We start from the raw sequence: 16997 nt of genomic DNA on the forward strand, positions 1-16997 counted from the left end.
CGAACACACACACACACACACACACACACACACACACGCACACTGCGCGCACACTGCGCGCACCCGCCCACAAGTGGAAATGAATGGATAGATTCTTTTTTCATTAACCTGAACCTGGATTAGAAAAACACGACAGTCCTTTCTACTGAGAAACATTTGATAAGGAAAAGTTAACAGACTGCGACACTAATGAACAGTTTAAGTTAAATATTTAAAGTTTTTTATTATTATGTTATTCTGGCTGTGCTGTGAGGTTTGAGCGCCCCCGAGTGGATGTCTGAGGTATTACAATCAAATCACACACAGGCAGGTATCATGGAGGGATGGTCCTCACCTCTTGAGCCCCACATTGAGGTAATTGCTAATATTTCTAGATGGAAACTAAATAAGAAGTTATAAAGTGACGTAAAACAACCACACAGAGACCACAGCTGACTAAAACAAGACGCAAAGCAACAAAGACGGACCACAGAGAAACAATGATGACAAAAATGACGGGTTAGAGATTCAAGATTCAAGATTCAAAGTGTTTATTGTCATATGCACAGTGAGGAAACGAGTTTCCCTGTGCAATGAAATTCTTTCTTTGCCGTCCACAGTGAATGCCTACTTAAACAGTACAAAACAAATAAGGCTTAGAAATAAGAATGGAATACAATATGTAAATAACTAGAATCAAGTAATGTTAATAAAATAAAGTATGTACAAATAGTATGTGCAATAGTGCAGTACAAAATGTGCAGAGATGCAGTATGTCTTGTTTTGTAGAGACAAAGAGAGACATGCCTCTGTGTCTGTGGTGCGTGTTTGTGCTTTTGGTGGCCACAGAAGGACAAAAAAATTCTAACATGATTTTGGCCTCAGTTAAATAACCCAAGTGACGCTTGTGTCTTTCTACACGGCAACAACGAGGGAAAGTAAGACCACAGAGACAAAACACAAAAAAAGTACAATAAAGACACAAAATGACCACAAAATTAATACAAAGTTATAAAAAATAGTCTCTTGAAAATACCCATGATGGGTGGAAATGATCCCCAGACACAAAGTCATTGCAATAAGATGCTTTCTGTAAAATTACTGCTGATGACACAAAGTGATGTGGTGTGTCAAAATGACCAAAACAAAATGTAAAGTGACGCATAACAAAAAAAAGTTACAAAATGGCTGCAAAGTGTTGCGAAATACCTGCACGGAAACACAAACCACAAACATAAGATGAGAAAGACGAGACAAAACATGTTATAATAAGATGCAAAGGGGTGAATAAAACCCCCCAAAATGAAACAAATGTTGTTAGTTTTTTTGTACTTTTTACAAATTAAAAATGAAATATAGTAATTTTTACTGTAACTTCACAGCTTTTCAATAGAGAGTAGGTTCCCAGGGACATTAACAAAAGGTGTGACCTGTGTTTAACCGCAGCCTCGTCATCCAGCAGGAGGTAGCGGAGCATCAACGCCTCTTCGACCGTGCTCTGCAGCAGCTCCCGACCCTCCCAGTCCACTCCCTCCCTCGCTGACTCCTGCAGACCAGTAATGACTGTACTTCACTTTAACCCTCCACCAATAAATGGAATAAATACTAGTTAAACACACACACAAATGAATTAAAACGAATCCTTCTGACGCTTTAAATTAACACTATCTTGTGAATGTAGCAGCTAAAAGTAGAGTTCAGGATATTAAAAATGTAAATGTATTTATTTAGAAAGTGGTGGTAGGTTAAAGATAGATTCCCGTTATTTTAAACAGTGTGTAACTTGTAGAGCTTATGTGATGATAAATCCTAATAACCCTTCTGTAAATAATGGAGATAATCATAGGTGGTTGATACAATAAAGGCAATATGTGCAGAGTATAATGCTGCACAATGAAAAGTGGTGGGTTCATGCAACTCAGTGCTGAATAAAATCTGTGTGATGTGCAAAAGCAGTCGCATAAACGTAAATGCAGATGCAAAATAAATGTCTGTATACAGCTCATACAGGCAGAGTCTGTCTTTGCACAGTTTTATCATCAGTTAATCAGTTTGTGGTCTGCAAACCACTGCCCTGTGTTTGGTTTATGTTTATCTGCACACATGGACACAAACTTTTTTCTTCTTTCTTTGCTGAGAACCAGGTAAAATAAAAATGCTTACAGCAGCACAAGCAAGCAGATTTGCTGAGGTTTCACCATATATTCTTATTAATTTGAGTACAACATATTCTACAAAGACAAATAGAAAGAAAAAGTAGAATGTGAGATTTTTTTTTACATGTATTTCAAACCATCATATGACAATTAACTACATAAATTATACAGTTTTAAACATGAACTGACAAGATTGGCACACATAATGATCAAATAAATAATGCCAATTTGTGTGTTTGTGTTTGTTTTGAAGTTGCACAACAGCGAAACAATGAAAATCAACATGACATTTTCAACAAGTCTGCAGAGAGTGTAATAAATTAGCCCACAGGAAGATGCCCCAAGGAGAAAAACGATTTTTCATGTGGCACCTGACATCTGAAGGCATCCAAAATCAATACCATGTCTTGTGATGACCAGTTTTGCTTATGCTAACGCAGCGCCTGGCTATTCAGGTGTATAATGACTGCAGAGGTGTTGAGATGGCATCTCCCAGTTTGGTGAAGAAGCTTACCGACACACTGACAGCTTATTATAGTGTGAGGAATGAAGAGAGGCGACGTAAAGTGTTACTCAGCACAAATCAGCTGCTGTTGATAATGACTACCTGCAGAGGCAGCCAGATTCACCCACACAGGAAGACAAATTAGGACCCACACACACACACACACATAGACAAAAACACACGCATCATTTCTTCATGTCAGAACTGCAAATTCATCACTCCTGGTAAAATACCTGCTGCTGAGTGCTGTGATAAACATGGTTGTAACCATTTCTGTAGCATTGGTTCAGATCATTTTAATGGGGGCAATAATGACGGCCTTGTTAGCACTGATTGCGACTTATTAGGTTTCACTCTTGTTCCTGCTGGACTGAGCCAGTTCTACAAATACACACTGAATCCAGTTCAGTAGGCACATGAGTGCACAACCCAAAAAATGCCTCATTATCACACTGACAAAATGATTGAAAGCACACAATTTAACAAGTTAAGGTTCTATTTTTAAGTCGGCAAAGCAAAGAAAGTTCAGATTTGATACATGAATCATACTTTTACTGACTGAAATATTCTATATCTTGCACATTTAAGTGATCATATTCTCCAAAATTGGAAAGTAGAGTGTTGAAAATGAAATAATATAAAAAGAGAAGCTGCAAGACAAAAAGGCTTTAGCTAACAAATCATACTAACTAGACAGTCTGCTGCCCAACATTGCCATTTCTTCTCTTTCTTCATATAACCCCTTAAATCAGCAGAAGCCAACTTCTGTGCAGTGTGTCTGGACATGCAAAGACTTTTACAGCATTCCTCTCTGTTTTACATTACAGGTGGCCCTGTCCATCCTTCTTCTTCAGTCATCTCTCGGTTTTGGGGACGGCCCGGGCTCTCAGGTATGTGTGCAGCTCACTCTTTCTTGTCAGACACTGAACTTAGCCACTGTGAACAATTCCTGTTTGGGTCAATGCTCACTAATGAGCTAAGTTCTGCATCTTCAGAAAAGTCATACCAGAGTGGCGGTCACGGCAGGGATGTCTGAACGTCATGTTTCATTCTGCAAAACAACTTGTATTATACAAATTATGCAGCCTTTTAATAAACATAACAGATTAAATTGAAGTTGCAATCATGCACAGTCCTGTGAAAGTAATAATGTCTGCTCCTTAAACCACCGACTGCTGCAATTTATCCAAATGAGAACTCCAGACCCACTGCAGGCAATGAAGTCATTAGATTTAGAAAGAAAAAGAGAAAACTGCTCATAAAACACACTGTATTACTTAAATATGTGACCACTAATATGAACACGTGTGGAGACATAGTGAGTGATGAGTGGTTGGCTAAAGAGTTAAACCACAATTTAGAACTTATAAAATGCAATAACTGAGTAGTTCTTTTCATGATCTGCATGTTATTAAACCTTGCGAAAATTGCTAACACTGTGAACTATTTCACAAAAAGTCCTTTATTTGCAATAGTACTGAAAATTACACAATGACTTTAAGATATTGTGGCGTAATAATACTCACAAATAAACATATAAGTAGTATTTTAACACTGCAAGTAGCCAAGTTGGGTCAAATTTTACCATTTGTGAGATTGATCATTAAAAATTTTGCAAGGTAACTAATACCTGCACAAATTCTGGAGTGCCTCCAATTTCTACTGTATTTAGTTGCAGCACAATTTTCAAAGGTTTCGTGAACTACATGTGAATTTTGTGGCAGATGCGGTATTTGACAAACTTTAAATACAGACCTACAAATCTCAGATTTCTCGTTTGACGCAGACGGTGTGTTCCCTCCCCACTACACAGAGCCCGTGCCTTCGTTGTTTGTACTGAGTTTGTCTGAGCCTCAGGACGTAGGCTCAGTTTTCAGAATAAACTGTTAGTCTGCCCAAACAGCGGTTCATGACATTACCCTGCTCAGTGGAAACATCTTATTCTCACGTTGGTGCTGCCTCGCTCTGGAGCTTTAATGAACAAGCGTAAAGTCTGTCCTGATATTCTCCACTAATTGTAATGACAGATCCTGTTTGGCTCTTCACAGTGCCACGTTTCACTGGTTTAATCACAGTAGCAAAAATAAGACTAGTTGGAAGCATTAATGAGATAATTCGGTAATTTCGTCGTCACCCTTTTTATTGTGGTTTCCCAAAAAAAAAGTCGTCATTATGAACTGTGCCCTCAAAATAACTTGAATTTCACACTCACTCACAAATCTTGTAAACACAGCTCGAGAGTTGGATTAGTTTCAAGGATATCAGTTTCCAAGTGACGTTACCTGAGCTTCACTCCCATTATGTCATTTTTCATCCTGCTTCAGGAGAAGAAAAGGCAGCTGCAGCCTTTGTCATCCCGACACCTCCTCCTCTACTGCGGAGAAGAAGTGTGATGATCTATCTTAGGATTAAATGAGCAGGATAACAAAGACTGGACTATCACCTTCAAACATGACTTTATAAAACTTTTCAAGGTTTCTTCTGGGAGGGTAAACCATGTTAAACCTATTAGAGATGAGAAAGACGCTATGAGGAAGGAATGAGTTGAATAAGAGGAGAAGCCGTTGAAGAATAGAGGAAGGGATGGCACGGTGTAAAACAGTCAACAAAACCCTTCAACAGACCCACATTCACTAAAATGTTCCCTTAATGAAACGAGCAGCCCATAAACGCATTAGAGGATCATTCCAGCACATGTCCTCTGCACAGAAATAAATGAATGAATGAATCTTAAAAGCACCTGCAAAGGATATGGATCTCCAACTTACCTGTTTGCAATCAGAAGCACAGGTTGATGAGCCAGAGAGAGGCCCTGAGTGTGGATCACTCGCTGCTGGTTTCTCCGTTTCCTATTGCATGTTCTTAACAAGACAGCGCTGCTTTCTGCTCCTCAAGCTGTTCAGTGTGAAGTGTGGGTGAGCGAGGGGGGGGGGGGGGAGGCATGTGTGAAAAGAGAGAAGGCACAGAGGAGGGAGGGAAGAGGGGAGGAGACAGGATGATGGGACAGGTGTGGAATTTACACACCCTGCTGGTAGCGAACACTATTGACATATTTACTTCAGCGTGATGAGTCACCCTTCTAATGGTGGAAGAGAGAGAAAATGTGGGTTCCTGAGCGAGAGGGAGACACAAACCGACAACAGTGGAATATAAAGGAGATGGAAAGTTTTGGGTTCAGCAGGTTTAAGTACAGTAGATGTATTTACAGTCAAACAAATGCAGGAAAACAAGAAATTAAAAGAAGAAAGGAGTACCAACCTAATTCCTCCCATTCCTGCAGCAGATATACTGTACGTGTTATACTAATAACATACAGTTCGTTTCACATATAAAGAGCATAATCAGTGTTGTTTGAAATCCCACTCATCACCTTTATAGTGTAATTTTCCACCTAAGCAGGCAGCTGTTAGAAATAAGACGATGAACGTGATGGAACATTTAGCAACTAACCAGATTTTTTCCTCAGTAGCTGCTGAAGAACTAAAACAGAGCTAAAAGAGACTGAATGGTGGACGTAATTCACCAAACAAGACTCTAAATGACCATAAAGTGTGAAAATGTTTGTAATTGTTAGTTTAACCAAATGATAAAAGCAGAGCTCCGCATGTTTGTAAGACATGTCTGACAGTACAAGAGGATGTTTTTGTGACTTAATTAAATAAAAACTTAAACTTAAACTTAAACTTCTGCTTGTTAAGTGTTTATAGCTCTTTAAGATGTTTGCAAGTTAATTAAGTTTTTCAAATTAAAGTTCAGATGATGATGTATATAAATCTACCTCCACACTTTTCCTCTGCTACTTTAAGCCAGGTACAATAAAAACTTGTGAACTCCTTATAGTGTTAACAAAACAAGAGGAAACGCTCACCCTCGGTTGCATGAGGGCCCTCATGTCAGTCACCATACCCTCCACATGCATTCTGCCCTCTCTCAATCATGATTGTTTTGAATTGCCGGCCGTAACCTGGTATGCAGCATTTCCATACATGGTCGGCACATGTCACTGTCCCGCTACAGAAGAGCAGCGAGGCTGAAAAAAACAGGGACGCTGTGTCGAGTTGTTTTTCTCTCCTCGGCTTTTAAGAGCACTCTGCAGCGTGCTCCTCTTTGGCCCCTAATGCACCCGGTCCATTTAGCAAAGCAGAGCTGTGAAACCCAAGATCACAGGCACAGTCAAAAACAATTTCACTTTGTGATTGAACCAATATGTACTTTACATTTGGAGAGGAAACAGTAATCTGATATGTGTTACTGTACATGTAGAATATGCATGTTCTACATTTTATGAGCAAGGCGTCCATTTACAAGTGTTTCCTACACTTCCCACAAATTGTTCTCTGAACAATATTTCTGTCTTGTAAACCCCTCACAGATGTTTATTTTTTTGACAGTTACTGTATATTCTTTCCTAGACTTTTATTTGACCTCGTAGATTCAGCAATAAACACAAACTTATTAGTATGAGAGAGTCAAAGCACATTTTCTCTGCAACGGTTTTTCAGGGGTCACTGTTTTGGAGCAAGAGTTGCCCCGAGCACAAAGAGATGAGGCAGCTTCTGTGTGAAACCAGATCCAGTCTGGAGTGATGGGCAGAGCATGGCGGGGAGTCCTGAATGCATTAGCCCAGGCTAATGGGCTAGCTGGCTCCGAGAGGCCCGACTGTCCATTATGTGTGACTATGGATGGAGGAGTTTGAAAGTAAACTGCTTTTTGACTGGTGTGGAACGAGCACCTGAAGTCTCGTATCATTCAATTATGACGGGGCGGTGATTTATAAAGCTGTTTCTGTTGCAGCATACTCACTTCCTCTTGTTATTTAATTCAATTTTTTAGTTAATTCCTGTTTTTTAGCCATTGTAGCCAACATGGTAGAGTCAGTACATTTTTGCACAGCCATTCATGTCTCCCAGATGCTGAACTTGAAAATGATTGATGAATTACCCAGAACCTCAGTGCAGACATTAAAGTCAGGTTGAAGAACTGTAATAACTTACTGACACTTTAAAGGAATGATTTTAATACAATACAGTATATGTATGTCAGTTGAAATGCATTTAAAATATACTTCCTAGATCATGTCAAATATCCAGTAATACAATTTAACATATAAAAAAATACAAAATGATTTCCACCCGATCTGTGATTTCTTCGTCATATGGCATTCGAAACATGGCCTCACAAATCAGGCATGCTGTATTGCATGATCCCTGCTTTACTGAAAAGGTTACTGTTAATTGTTTGACTAAAAGGTGGATAACGAGGGATTTGTATGTTTTCTGTCCTTCAGGACTTTGGCGCAGCTCTGGAGGGAGGTGTGTGATTGTTAAAAATGCCACAGAGATGAAGAGGCTATGTGATGAACAGCGCTTTATGTAGAGACGACTGATCTGCCTTCCTTGCTGCATGCAAAGCCAACAGGCATTTTGGAGGGAGTGAGTAATGTAACAGAGCCGGAGAGAGAGAGAGAGAGAAAGAGAGAGAAAGCACTCAGGCGGGAGGTTTTTTTGGATGCACTGCAGGGCTTTGGAGGATGTGCCACAGAGGGTGCTGTTGCATTAATCAAATCTGGAAGTGATAAATGCCTGAATGAGATTTTCAGCAGCCAGGAATGAGAATGAAGGACAGAGATGAGCGGTGTTTTTATGGCAGAAAAGGTTGTTTCACTTAACAGCATTATCAGCTTAACAACCATAAAAAAGCTGAGTAACATGACTTCTAAAGGTGGGAGTTATGTTTGGGATGTGGCGTAAATAATGCATCATTTAAAAATGTGTTTTAAGATGCAGACAATAAACTTGTGAGTAAAACGTTTGCGACTGACTGACTGTTTGTAGCTATTTATTCATGTTAATCGGTGTCCTTGCAAATCTGTCAAGGATCGTGAGTGCCACCTATTGATCATGATGAGAATTTTAATTTATCTCAGAGGAACAAGAGATTATTTCAATCAATTTCATGGCTGCTTGGCCAGAAAATGATGGAAAAGCTGAACAGTTTACCAATTTACCAACATTTGACTTGTAAGCAGCTGAAGACGCATTCATCCTGGACTCTCCGTGGGATCAGTAGATATCCAGTTGCCTACAGAACAGGAAAACAACATGTGTTAAAAAGACTGAGTGACCTTTGGTCCACCCAGTGGTTGTTAGTGGGAGTCAGTGACACTTGTGCATACCAAGCTGTCGGCTGATCGGCTGCACCGCTCGTCTCTTTGGTCCAAGTGGTATCGCACAGGAAATGCTAGGGACTTAATTATAGTCAGTAAATTTGAAGCATCTCAGTCTAAAAGAAGCTTTTGAAAAGTTGAACACAGTCAAATAATCAGACAGAGACAATCTCTTCTCTTCAGAAAGGAGTACAATATGCTTTTTCACTCTGAAATGAAAGTGTGAGTTCCCTGAGTCATCTAACAGAAATAGTCTCATACACTCTGTGTATCATTGTCTCTATCCTATCAGTGCTGCAAGATGTCCTCAGCTCTAAGGTGACATCTTTATAGTTCTTATTTTGTCTAGGTATAGAGCATAAATGAAAGTTTTTCAGTCAACTATAATATTCAGACACAGAAAGGCAGCAAATAATCAATAACGTTTTGACCATTTTTCTTGTAAAATGACTTAAATGACTAATTAATTATCAAAACAATGGACCCCTAACACCTCAGCACTAAGCTCCGTTCTGTAATTAACTCCATACAGTATAAACTGTTAGTGTTACTGTTCTTTGTTTGCATTTATTATAAAGTAAATCAACAATAATGATTGTTTGCATTAACATGAAAGAATGCAATATGTGCACATTTAAACTTCACCCTTAGATATTTCCATCTCTGTCTCACCACTATTTGCTATTTATAATAACTCTTTACAGTTCTGAGTAGCACTTCCATTTCCTTCATGCACAATAATGCACAGCAACAACATGTTGGACCTAAATGTCAACGGTCAATAGCTCCTATATTTGTCCAAAGCTGAGTGTCCATGGTCACCAAAATATTTCTGTAATGCTGCAGAGACACTGGACACTGTATCCTACTATAACTACAGGCTGCTTACATCCAAAATATTCAGTATAATCTGATGTTCATCATCCAAACGCCCTTCTAGGGACAGCATTGTTCTGACTGAGCCCAGCTGCTGGTTAGATGGTAAATAAAAGAACATGATTCCACTGTTGCTGTTTTTTGTTTCACTGAAATGACACAAACACATATGATTTCTCTCAGTGTTTTTATTCCTTTTCTATATTTATGCACCTATAAGGTATAATATTCTACTTTGAACGTGCTCCTGTATTACAAAAACCCAGGGAAAAACATTGCTTTTTCAATTTCTCTTCATGGTCTATATTTGTCATTGAGCTTTAAATTCTCTTTATTCTCAGTTTTCTCTGATATACCTTGTTTACAACACGACAGGATTTCTTTTCTGCTTTAGTTTGTTTCTTCAATTTCAGTTTCATTATTTAATTTATATTCACATATTGTCCCTGCATTAGAGGGTTCAATTGTTAATTGCTACTTTAAATATTAGCATATTTGCAGAAAAACATTCAATACAGGCTCATTGAGAAAAGGTTCAAGGTTAAATTAATGTCTCTCTATACATTCATGCCTATGAATAAGCATGTGAATATATTAAATTTGCTCCTTAAAGATGACTAATCTAAGGGTTGCAATCATGGCATGAACTGGTCTGAACTGTCAGACTTAAAGTTTCCACACTGCAGGTAAATGTTGTTTCATGACACTGACAATGATTTACAGGACAAAAAAAAAAGAGTCTCATACACAATGCGATATGAAAGCTGCAGTGCTAAAACAGATACTGCCACTTAGGAAAATAAGAGAGTTTGCATAGTTGGAGCCAAGATTGAACGTTGTGTCAGCACAGTGTGTTAAACCACACTCCCGGGCTTGGCTGTTCCTGGAATCGGTTCAACCAAGGGCTTGCAGGACTGCCCATCTTTCTTTAATGGCTGTTTATGAAGCACAAAAACCCTCTCAGCACCTCCACTGACCATCACTGGCTAAACGAGGACATCTTAACCAACTTGTGTAATTGAGATCACAGGCCTTTTTATTGATGCTTGAACTATGTTGGCATGTTTCGCTTCTGATTAGATGTAAATCAAGTAAGTCCATCAAGAAACAATTGCTTTCAAGCGGCTCTAAAGTACATCAGAAGACGATTTATCATCACCATCTCAGTATATTTCTATTATCTACACAATAAAAGACACTGAGAGCTACTTGAACCAGCAATAAAAGCACTTACATTTTCTCAGAGAACTCTTTTGTTTGAGGCTGCTCTAAAGTCATTGTTTGAAGCAGATGTGAGACAGTAAGGAGCAAATGATGATTTTGACATTAACTGGCTACCTTGGAGGATTTCACACATTATCATAGTGGATGTGAAATTAAGCACAATAGATAGCGAGCGGCTGCCAAGTTGAGTACAGCTTTGATTTCTCCCTCGGTGCCTCACTACTCGTCTCAGAACATGAAGGTTGGAGGCTTCACTGTTTGTGTTACAAGTCAGTGCTTCCCACAGTTTGCTCTTTGACTGTCAACTCTGACTTTGCTGCGTTTCCTGAAAGTTTCAAGATGAAAAACTTTGAATGGCAAAGGAATAAATGATTGAACAGTTTATTATGGGTAAACATGAGCGATTACTCATGAAACAAATAGGTGGCCGTGAACTGGAAGGTCAGTGGAATGGCAAACCTGAGTGTTTGAGAGACTTGTTTTGTCGGAGTGTGTACAAAACGGTGGTAAAACTATTGCACGCCGTGCAAAATTAAAGAATTTCATGTTATTTATTACAGCAGGGTTTGCAATGTTCACATACAGTACTGATGAACCAGGCTTCCTTCCAGGTTGGCTAACACAAGGAAGAACAGTGCTGTTGATGAAACACCCCCACAAAGAAAATAGTATCATCCAACTACCAACAAATTACCTGCCTCTCCACAATGTGGAAGGTCCTGTCAGGCATGATAGCTACCAGGCGTCGGGTGCACACGAACCACATCAGAGGGGCACTGGAAACAACACCAGATGCTCAAAACACCAGTTTCTAAAATTCTTGTTGTTGTTGTTCTTCTCTCCCACCTCTTTCCACTTAGCCCAACCAACTGAGGCAGATGGCCGCCCACTCTGAACCTTATTCTGCTGGAGGTTTTTTACCATTAAAGGGAGTTTTTCCTTCCCACTGTTGCCTGGTGCTTGCTCAAAGGGGATTGGTTGAGATTTCTAGATGGTTCTGCAAGGTCTTAATCTTACTATGTAAATTGCTTCAGGATTTTATTTTATTGTGAATTGGTGCAATGCAAATAAACTGAACTGAATTGTTTCATCGTCTTGTCTTAGGTAAAGGACCTGAATATTTCTTGTACCACTACAAAATATCACCTACTTGTAGTCAAGGGAATTTAGCAGAGGTCATTTCTTATTTCCTGCACTCTTTGAATGACTAAAGTCCTTGGCGTCATGCTGTTTAATGAACAATGCAATGTGGGCTTATCTGGGTCAGTCTATATTACTGCTGCAGGTCAGATCTAAGTGAAAAGACTGACCTGTTCCTGTTTTAGATTGTCTCTGGCTCTGAGAGAACGCTGGGCCTGACTTTCATGCCCCAGACTTCTGTGTGCATGATTCAATAATGTTTAATGCCCCAATAAAATTATTATTTTGTCATTTTGTAGCTATTGGCAAATTTACTTGTAAACACCTTATTGATATGCAGGTCAGGTACAGTATGTGTTTATCTTTAACTTGTACCTGTCAGTCATGGCTCTGTGGACGGCCATGTTGATCTGCTGATGATTCCTTCACATTTGATGCCCTCATCAGATCAATACAGGCTCTAAAAGTGTCTTTTTCTCCACTTGGTGCATCTTTTAAAATTGTCTCACCTGTCCTACGAGCGATTTCAGCTGTTAGACTTATGTAATTATCTTCTAACATATAAACAAACTGCTTTCTTCTCTCTGTGTATCTTTGACATGCAGGAGCATCTTTTTCTTTACTTTGGCCTTTAAGGACAAGATTTGCACCACTTGATGCAGTCTCAATATGTGGAAGCAGAAGCATCTTAACTACTGAACAAACATTCACTGTAATCTGTCCTTTTCTGCCATCACGCAGAGATGATAAAACATCCCTCCCTTGCCTGCCATCTACAGTATCTCCCCTTCCCTCCTTGTCACCACTCTAAAGCCAAACCAGGTAAACACTAGCACTTTTTTTTTCTTGCTTTCTGTACTTTGTCCCCATGTCCTCACTGCAAGTACATCTCACGCCAGCAGGGCAAAATGAATCATTTCATTCCCATTTTCTTACTGTCAGCCATGGCAACAGCTTTCTGTGAGCCATCTCAGCCATGCTTCTAAAGGCAACACTCACTCTCTCACTGTCATTATCCTGTCCATTAGTGCTTTTTGCCATTGTCATTTGGATTCAGGTCTTTTTTTTCAACAGCTGACTCCTGCATGGTGTCCTTGATGCTTGGTGCACATGAAGAGAAATTAACTGAAGCACCCTGAGTTCTTTTACACTTGTTGCAGGTTCACTGTCTGGACAATGTGCTGTGAGATAAGTTGTATGTAATAATGACTGACCATGTGGCCTAATCTGAAGGACTTGAAGCTAGGTTGAAAGAAAAAAAAGACTCTTCTCTCTTTTGGCAATCATATTCCAACCTTACACTAAGAATGAAAGAATAGAAGCAGAAATTTTCTTGATGTTCTGCTTTTTGTCCACTAAAGCAAGAACACACTGTGAGTCTCAGCTGCACATTTTCCATCATTAAAACCACTTTGTTCTCCCACAAAAACTCAAACTTATCTCATGAGTTGCATGACACAGCATTTTTGTGCCTCTATGATGCAACTGGGTTTCCTGGTTTGAAAATAGGAATTGTTTAATAATCCTCCTTGGAACAATGTAACCATTGTGTTCCCTAAAAACAGGACATGCACTGACATATCGAGCACTGATATAAGATATGACCTCACTGGGTATTCGATTTAGATGTAAAATGGGCTTGACACTATTACTAGTCACTATCCCACTGCAGAGAAAATCATTTCTGACTGCAGATTCTCTAGCCACTCTCCTTTGTCTCAGTGAGTTTAATCCTGCTTCAAAGGTTTTTGGACAATTATTCACCTTTCAAATGCTACTGGAGGAGAAACAACATGATTCTGCACATACACTGACAGTTTTTGATATTTTAAACATGTCATTTGTCATTGTTCAATTTCTTACCATGAAAAATCTAAAATAACATATAATGTCATTTCTAGATGGAGCTGTTACTTGTTATTTCATGATGATTGTAGCTCATCAGGAAATGCTATCATTTACTCATATTAGAAGATGGTTTGAGAGTGAAATTAGATTGACCTCATCTCCAGATGCAAGAACTGGTCATACTCATTGCACCCCTCAATGTGCACGAACTGTGCACTATATCAGAGATACTCATTCTTTTTTCATACTTGACGAATAACACGAATACAGGTACGAGCCAATATCTGTACTGCAGTGCCACAGAGATGCTTCTCATACTTTATTCAGTCAGTGTACATTAAAGCATTGATGTGAGCGGCTGCATTCATGATTTTTATTTTCAATTTAAAGATTTGTCTCTACAGGACACACAGTCCTATAGACAGTGTGTCTATAGAGTTCTGGGCGGGGAAGAGTTGCTGTTGTCTGCTGCTGTTTTTAGCCTGATTATGCAGTGTTACAATTATAACGTATGTGATTGGGAGTTTAAAATACACACAAGAACCTCATGTTGCACACTCCTGCAAATAACAAAGAGTATGGCGTCAGTGTGATATTGGAGTACTTGATAGCTGGCACTGAAGTTAAAGTCAACAATGTTGACTGCGACACATCTTGATAACTTTAGCATCAAGAACTTATCTGTGTATGTGGTGTAGCAGTAACAGAGTTACACAGAGTCCCATTTTTAATCACTAAATGACTTGAATGATTGTAAAAACATTACAACCTCAAAGTTAAATCTAAAAACGTGTAGCACCTAAATTCATATTTTCAAGGTACTGTGCAAGATTTTCACTGAATAATTGTAATTAGAGCTCAAAGTAATATTAAAATGTGTATTTATTAACTTTATTGGACACAAAGGCAGAAAAGAAAAAACATCAGATCAGAAGCATGCAGCACACGTCCCAGGCCAGTTTGTGGCATGTGCTGTAACCACTGGGCCACAAAGACAGTGCAAACTGAGACATGATTAAAAATATGTTAGGAAACTGTTGCTTTTTTACACATCCAGCACTTACAGAGTAACATCGTTCATTTAGAGTCATGTTTGTTCAATATTCAGTCAGCTTTTAGTTGAATTGTGGTCTCTTCCAAACCCTGAGGTAGATATTCAGCCACTAAATGCTTCACTGGTTTCACCAGTTTGTGGCTAACTGTGTCTGTCAGTTGCTTAGTGTTGAGGAGGTAGCGTACAGAAGGTTTTTTTTTTAGAGATCTCTTGTTAAAAATTGCTGTCTGCTGCTGGCGAGAATTACACAATGAGAGCAGAGCAGTGACAGAGAACCAAAGCAGTAAAGTTGTGGTCTGACCAGCAAATGAATGATCTGAAATTCAGTCTAAAGCGGCGTAACGCTGCAGATTCAGGTGATAATTCTCCGTTCATTCATCACTGTTATAAAAAATATTGATTATAAACAGTAGGTGAGTTGGTTATAGTATTCTCCCATGGTCTAGTGATTGCAGACCAACTGAAGGACAGACTAACAGTTCAGTAATGTACTCTAGGGCTTCTTCGTGTACCATAGTGCCTTTTGGGTAATTTAAAATCAATATAACACACTGAAAGCCTGTTTAATGAGGTTAACACTTATTCAGTGTGTTGATATCACAAACAAACAATACAAACAAAATCATATTACATACATTATGTCTTGCACACTAATTTACTTTAGCAATAATCTCCATCGCACATTGTGGCACAAGTCTGCTCAGCTCCCTGCTCTCAGTTAATATCTGCAGGAGGGTAAATAGGCCACATGCCATCTGACACATCCCCACCAGCATATTGAGCACTGGTTATAGACTCATTTAGAAGTATCCATATGTGCCAATTAGGTCATCTTGACCCTGCTGAGGACAGGAGAGTGCTGCGGAGAGCGGCGAAGTGTGGCTCCCATTCTCTACTTTGTGGTTGCCCTGCAGTCGTGCAGCGAAGCGAGAGTTGTGCAGGTCGACACAAAGCAGTGTGATGTAAGAACTGCTCAGGCTGGGAACTTTCTGAGGCAACATACTACACCCATCTATATGTATGAGTGCCGACAGTATGACAGCTACAACCTTTGATATTACTTTTGTAGCTAAGGATTTGCCTGAGGAACACCTGCTGAGAAATACTGAGATTAAGATAGCAGGTTGAGGTGTTACTGTGTCTCCTCCTATCGACTTTCTGTCTTTAGTCTGGATTGAATGCATACATATGCATGAGATACATAGAGTTAGAGTGCAGTGATTATATACAAAGTTAGGAAAGATCCCAATACAGCGATAGAAATAAAGTAAAAAAGTTTACAGTAATTGTATCCTGTTTGGTAATATGAATGTGTCAGCTGTCACATTTTGCCAAACTATTCATATCATCCTGTCAACATCAGGAGGTTAAACCATTCTGGAAAAGGTGGCAGACATTAAGAATATAGAATATTGATAACTTACATTAATTAATAATGTTGCTTTGAATGTGTTGATTGTGTAAATCATTAACAGTTTGTTAACTTTATCAACTTTGAGTCGATAATATATCACTGTTACACTTAGAGCTCGTTTTTGCTTGTTTATGCTGCCCCCCGAAGGGCAATAAAATCAGCTATTGCAGCTTTAAACTTTTTTTCTTAATTTATTTCCCAGAACTATTATCATCATTTATATTAATACCACTATATTAGAGTTTAGGCAGTTAATTAAAGTAACAACAAATACTGTATATATTTTGTTTTCAATATTGCTCAGATCCTCCAATAAAAAAAAAACATGTTATGGTAACGTCAACAATTTCCCAGCAGCTGGGATTGGAGTGCTCATCCTCCTGCTGGGATGGATGAATCCCCTTCATCTTCCTCTGCTGTTATTCTCAGTACTTCTCTTTCACAACCCATTGTTTTCAAAGCTCCAGTTATTTTCTTTGAAAATAAAAACCTCAGTCCTTAGTCGCGGAGGACAAAGAGCCACAACACAGGCGTGTTATTCTATTTTGGTGAGAGAGAGATCTGGATTGCTCATCCTGCTTTTCTAATTTTGTATCATTCATCTAGAGATTATGTTTATTTATAGTGAGAGGAGA

Source organism: Anabas testudineus, chromosome 17, assembly GCF_900324465.2.
Source record: "Anabas testudineus chromosome 17, fAnaTes1.2, whole genome shotgun sequence".
Classification (NCBI taxonomy): domain Eukaryota; kingdom Metazoa; phylum Chordata; class Actinopteri; order Anabantiformes; family Anabantidae; genus Anabas; species Anabas testudineus.